The following is a 6,531-nucleotide window of genomic DNA, read 5'->3' on the forward strand; positions in this document are numbered from 1 at the left end:
AAGCACCATTTATCCCACCAGAGTTGGGGGAACCCCAAGCAGCCCAGCCTCCTCTTGAACGTGCTATGTTTTACAGAGAAAGAAAGCCTCCCTGCTCTCTTCCACTGGGTTTCCCACCACACTGCTGGCTTTAGCTCTTCAAGGTGGAAAACAAATCTCTCAAATGGAAAGCTACACGCTCAAGAAAAAAACTCATACAGACTCCAAATGCCAGAGAAGAGGTGCCGGAGCCTCAGAGCTTCCACAGCTATTGGGTCGCTCTCATTGTGCCTTTGATGAGGGTGTTTCTTTTTGCGCTTGTGTAGGATGTGTGTGGCGCACGCACTTGTGTGCACCCACGCCAAGGCCAGAGGACAATGTCAAGGGTCCTGCTCTACCCGTTGCCCTTCTACCTGATTCCCTCGAGGCAGGGTCTCTCACTGAACCTGAAGCGCATGTGGTTTTTCAGTTAGACTGGCTGACCAGTGAGACCCGGCCATCCTCCTGTCTCTGCCCCCTTCAGTGCTGAGGTTACAGGCTCGCATGGCCATGCATGGCTTTTTATTTGAGTGCTGGGGGTCAAGCTCCAAGTTTGTCATGTTGTGCAGCAAGAGCTCTTACCCACTGAGCCTCTCCCAACCCCATTGTTTTTCTTTCTTTCTTGTAAGCTTTAAAGTGCTTCATTAAAGGGGAAAAATACACTTCACTGGACAGTTACAATAAATGTTCTATTTAGAAGACATGGCATTAAAAAATAGGATCATCATTCTACAATTGTTCAATTTTGCTTTTCTCACTCTAAGAACATTGTCTTTTTCAGAGAACGGCAGCTAGCTGGCCGCGCTTAAATCACGTGTCCACACTTGACCAGAAGCCTCACACATATGTTAAGTTTGAACATTTTCCCAGTTCTCCTTGTAAGTCATCTCATTTATCTTGGTGCTTAAGAACTGCTTTGACTTGTTTTAAACTTTTATTTTTCAAGATAGGGTCTCACTCTAGCCCAGACTGACCTGGAACTCACTCTGTAGCTCTATGCTGGCCTCAAATTCATAATGATCCCCATACTTTAATCTTTCAAGAGCTGCCTGGCTTATTTTAAGCATTTTAAATTCAGGTAATAAGTTAGACAATTTCCTTAGTAGAGGTATTCTGATTAAGGATAAAAACAGCATGGTCAAGCTGGGTATGGTGGCACACACCTTTAATCCTAGCACTCAGGAGGCAGAGGTAGGAAATTTGCTGAGTTCGAGGCCAGCCTAGAACTACATAGTGAATTCCAGATCAGTCTGGGGTACAGCGAGACCCTACCTCAAAACACTAAAAACAAAAAAAAGGGTGCGGTCCAATGAAAAGCAAATTTAATAATATGAATGCAATCAACAACAAGAAAGTTAATTTTTCTCAATGAAGAGACTAGCCATTCTGTAAAGTTTTATCATCTCTAAGCTCCAGTGAAAGGAACTGAGTAAATTACCAGTTTTGTTTTCTCGTAGGTGCCTTTATGTTACCTTACCACAAAACGGAGCAACATTTGCAGAACGTGACCCTGAGTATCGGTACTGGACTTGACTACTACAGGCTGTCCACAGTGTATTCAATGGTTGCATCTTAATTATTTACACAGAACAGTGGTCCAGTTACCTAAAAATGGAGAACAGCATCTGGAAAGTTATCTCATCCAGTGCTCAGGCATAAAAGGGTTAACCATTCTTCCCATTATTTCAGCAGGCAAGTCCTTGCTTATATTGAAATCTGATGGAAATTCAAGTGTCCATTCTCTCTCTCAGAAAAAAAAAAAAAAAACCTTAAAATTCAAGTGTCCCTTTTTCCAAGCTGCTGCGTGAAGAGGTCGCTGAAGGTCATCACTACACAGCACAGAACGCTGTGACATAAGGACCCTTTCCTTCACCAATTCTGGCACACTTCCGAAATATCCCCAACAGCCTGGTTTTATTTCCGACCAGGATGCGGGGTGCCAATAATCGTACGCAAGCACACGTATATATAAGCAGCAAGGTTATGGTCAACAGACTCTGAAGGCTGAGAAGGCTGAGAAGGCAGACAGAGTGAGGCTCGGGGGACCCCAGCCACATCCCCCTTCTGGGCCGCAGCGGAAGCGGCATTATCGGCCTCCTGCCTTGTGGATGGGACTGTCTCTGTTTTGCTTTCTTGAGACAGGATCTCATGCAGCCCATGCTGGCCTCAGACTCCTCATGTAATCAAGATCGCCTTAAACTCCCATTCCACCTGCCAAGAGCATCACCGTGCCCAGTGTTTGTGGTGCCAGAAGCTGAACCCAGGGCTTCATGCATGTTAGTAAAACACACTACCAACTGACCTACAACCATGGCCCAGTGAGGTTTTTTTTTTTAAATTATTTATTTATTTATTTAAGAGCAAGAGACAAGCAGTGTGAGAGAGTGAGTACGGGCATACCAGGGCCTCCTGCCACTGCAAATGAGTTCCAGATGCAAGCTCCACTTTGTGCATCTGGCTTTATGTGGGTATTAATGAATCAAACCCTGGCTCTCAGGCTTTGCAAACAAGCGCCCTTAACTGCTGAGCCATCTCTCTCCAGCCCAGAGTTTTTGTTTTAAAATGTTTATACACATTCATCTGTTGTCTTTTCCCTCCAGCCAAACTACAGCATAAATTATCCCCAAATTTACTACTTAAAAATTTTCAGAATTTTTTTTTAATTTATTTATTTGAGAGCGACAGACACAGGGAGAAAGACAGATAGAGGGAGAGAGAGAGAATGGGCGCACCAGGGCTTCCAGCCTCTGCAAACGAACTCCAGACGCGTGCGCCCCCTTGTGCATCTGGCTAACGTGGGACCTGGGGAACTGAGCCTCGAACCGGGGTCCTTAGGCTTCACAGGCAAGCGCTTAACCGCTATGCCATCTCTCCAGCCCCTACTTAAAAATTTAACAATACATCTTGGCCCCGTCCTCCCAGCTCATGAGCAGCAGACACAGCCCATCCTTTTTGTTGTTTATGTTTTGTTTTTAAGATTTTCCTTTTTATTTATTTTTATTTAGATATGTATTTGAGAGAAAGAGGCTATGAGGGAGAGAGAGAGGGAGAAAGAAAGAATGGGCGCGCCAGGGCCTCCAGCCACTGCAAATGAACTCCAGACGCATGCAACCCCTTGTGCATCTGGCTATCGTGGGTCCTGGGGAATCCAACCTGGGTCCTTTGGCTTTGCCGCTATGTTATCTCCTCAGCTCTTTTTTTTTTTTTTTTTTTTTTTTTTTGAGGTAGTGTCTTACTCTAGGCCAGACTGGCCTGGACTTCACTATGTAGTCTCAGGGTGGCCTCGAACTCATAATGATCCTCCTACCTCTGCACCCCTAGTGCTGGGAAGAAAGGTATGCACCACCACACCCGGCTTAGCCCATCCTTTTTTAACAACTCTGTGGTGCCCAGTGTGGAAGTGCCAAGATATTATTAACCAACCCCAGCTGAGGGACACCTAGATTGCTTTCAGGTCAGGTTTCAGTTTGCTTGTTTGGTTGAGGTGTTTTCGTTCTTATTGTAAATGACCACGAATAGTCACCCCATTTCCTCAGCTTTAATTTTGTAAGATGGAGTCCTAGAAAGGAGAGAGTTTCAGTAGAAACTGCTTGAGAGTGGCTCAAAAAAAATCTTGAAATTCACAACCTTCCAAGTAAGTCTCTGCATTCTTCTGTTGAACCCAAAGAAGAGGGTGAGATTTCTCAGAGAAGTTTTTTTAATAGTTTCATTTTATTATTATTTATTGATTTTTTTAAACAAAAATGTTGCACACTTAGACACCCTCTCCCCCACCCCAATTCTGCTGAGTATCTTCTTTGGTGGGGTTGTTGGTATTCATTGTGGGCACCAAAGGGGCACAATCAGCCTCTGCCGGAGGGGGGCATGTTGCCGCAGGCTATTCCCACCCACCCTTATGGTTTTTCCCTATTCCTCAATGTCCCCTGAGCCTTGGAGGGAAAGACAGAGATCTGATGTAGTGTTGCTTTCTCTGCACTCTGGATCTCTGTTTTGATGAGGTTTGAGGGACCCCAGTGTCTGTTACCATCTCCCTGGAACTGGTTTCCAGGCTACCTGTGACAGCAATGTTCATGTCACCGCTTCCTCTGTGATGACTCTGGGGTCCAGCCAGATGGGGCGGAGGTGACCCATTTCGTGGTAGGCAGTTGGGTGTCTCTTATTGATGTACCCTGGCTCTCCCCTGTATTCTCCCCATGCCCCAGCACACCAGGCCCTACCCACCCCACATGAACTGCCAGGGAACCTGGAGCACGGGCCTGTGGGCTGGGAGCCAGAAAAAGCTTATTTATTTATTTATTTATTTATTTATTTATTTATTTATTTTGGGGTTTTCCAGGTAGGGTCTCACTCTAGCCCACGCTGACCTGGAGTCCACTATGTAGGATGGCCTCAAACTCACAGCGATCCTCCTACCTCTGCCTCCCAAGAACAGGGATTAAAGGCGTGCACCATCATGCCCATTTTTTAAAAAAAAATTATTTATTTGAGCGCAAGAGAAAGAGAAAGAGTGGGGACACCGGGGCCTCTAGCCACTGCAAATGAACTTCAAATACATGTGCCACCATGTGCATCTGGCTTACATGGGTCCTGAGGAATATAACCTGGGTCCTTTGGCTTTGCTGGTAAGTACCTTAACCACTAAGCCATCTTTTTGGCCTGAGAAAGCTTTTTTTTTTAAAAAAAAATATGATTTACTTGGTAGCAGAGGCCAGTAAGTTAAGAAGGAGACATAAAGGGAAGAGAAAGGAAGGGAGGAGGATACTTAATAGGTTGATGCTGTATATATGTAAGTACAGTGATTGTAATGGGGAGGTAATATGATGGAGAATGGAATTTCAAAGGGGAAAGTGTGGGGGTGGGGAGGGAGGGAATTACCATGGGATATTTTTTTATAATCATGGAAAATGTTAATAAAAATTTAAAATTTTTAAAAAAATTTATTATTTTTATTTTTTGTTGAAGAATCTGTTTTATTTTACAGATAGCATAAAATACTAGGGACACCTAATCTTTCTATATGATAACAAAATATAGCCAACTCCCTGCCATGAGACATGCCACCTCTACCACATCTGTTGGGGCACAAAAGACTTTGCAGAGGAGGAGTGACAAGAGTACTGCTCAGAGCACTGGCCTGACACCCAGGTGACAGGAGAGGTGGGGGCGGGAGAACCCCGAAGCCTCACTTACCATCCATCCCAGCCCAGACCTTGTCTCAAAAGAAAAGCGGATGACACTTTCGCATGAGCGTGTGTACATGCACACGCACGAAAAATAAAGTGAAAGAAAATGAAAGAAAACTCTTTCCATCCCATTACTGAGGAAGCCTTTTAATTAAAAATTTATTTTTATTTTTTATTTATTTTGAAAAGACATAGGAAATTATAAACTCTCAAGCATGTAAGCTGCCGATAGTTTGATCTTAAATTCTAATTTAGGGTACTTCCATTCCCATTCTCCCAGTGCACCCCCTCCTAGTTTCTGGAAGCTCTGGTAAATGGGAGAGGAATGTGTGGTTTTAGGGTCACCTCTAACTCCTTACTCTAACCAAGCTTGGAACCATTGCGCAGGGGTCCATTTTGTTATCCCATTTTTTTTTTTTTTTGAGTTTTTTTCTGAGCTAGGGTCTTACTCTGCCCAGGCTGACCTGGAATTCACTCTGTAGTCTCATTGTTCAGGTTCAGGTGACCTTGAACTCACGGTGATCCCCCTACCTCTGCCTTAGCCGTTGAGTACTGGGATTCAAGGTCTGCGCTGCCCACCCAGCTTGCCACCCCATTCTGTCCTGCGGCATAATAACCCTGTTTGGGGCTGATGCTCCCCCATAATACACACACTCGATGCACACACTGGTGCTTGCACACCTCTCCTGCCCAAATGTGTAAACTCCCGAAGTGTTGGGGAATGGGAAGCGTTTACAGTTCAGGACATATGCAACTTAAAAGTCCACACTGAATAAACCTGCTTCCCATAATTAATATAATATAATATAATATAATATAATATAATATAATATAATATAATATAATATATTAGTAATAATAATAGTAAGCTCGGGTGCTTGTCTTTTCATTCCGCCTTAGCCAGCTCTGTCTCCTCCGCACCCCTGTCCTCTCGGCCAGGAGAATGAGGACTAAGCACAAGTCTGTCCCTGTCTCGCTCACTGAGTTCTGTTCTGTCTAACTGCAGCTGTGTTTCCCCAGAGCCAGAGTAAGGGGTCTTGGGGGACCTTCTGACAGTGGGACCCACCCTCCTCATGAAGCCACAGGGGTTGTAAGCTCAAAAACTTCTCACTCCTTTCATACCAAAAAGTTCAGCCCCCTTTCCGCTCTGAGTAGAATGGAGAACACTGAAGTCACAGGCAACCCCCCCCCCCCCCGCATCGCCTGTCCCCATCAGAGAAGCCACATTCCCATGTTCCCTCTTCCCACCTCCAGAACCTCCCTCCATATCTGCCCTTTGCTAACGGCAGACGTCAGCTCAAGAACGGGCTCAAGGGACATGACCCGTGCT

At 45.0% G+C, this 6,531-nt stretch overlaps 1 long non-coding RNA gene across 2 annotated transcripts in view; it reads left to right on the forward strand.

The window, feature by feature from the left end:
* LOC123454854 overlaps positions 1-1,798 on the forward strand; it is a 64,095-nt gene extending 62,297 nt beyond the window's left edge. For both annotated transcript variants that reach the window (XR_006633520.1, XR_006633521.1), the window contains exons 4-5: positions 800-896; positions 1,476-1,798. This is a non-coding gene — a long non-coding RNA (uncharacterized LOC123454854). The remainder of the gene's footprint in view (positions 1-799; positions 897-1,475) is intronic.
* Positions 1,799-6,531: the final 4,733 nt, after the last annotated feature.

Source organism: Jaculus jaculus, chromosome 1, assembly GCF_020740685.1.
Source record: "Jaculus jaculus isolate mJacJac1 chromosome 1, mJacJac1.mat.Y.cur, whole genome shotgun sequence".
Classification (NCBI taxonomy): Eukaryota; Metazoa; Chordata; class Mammalia; order Rodentia; family Dipodidae; genus Jaculus; species Jaculus jaculus.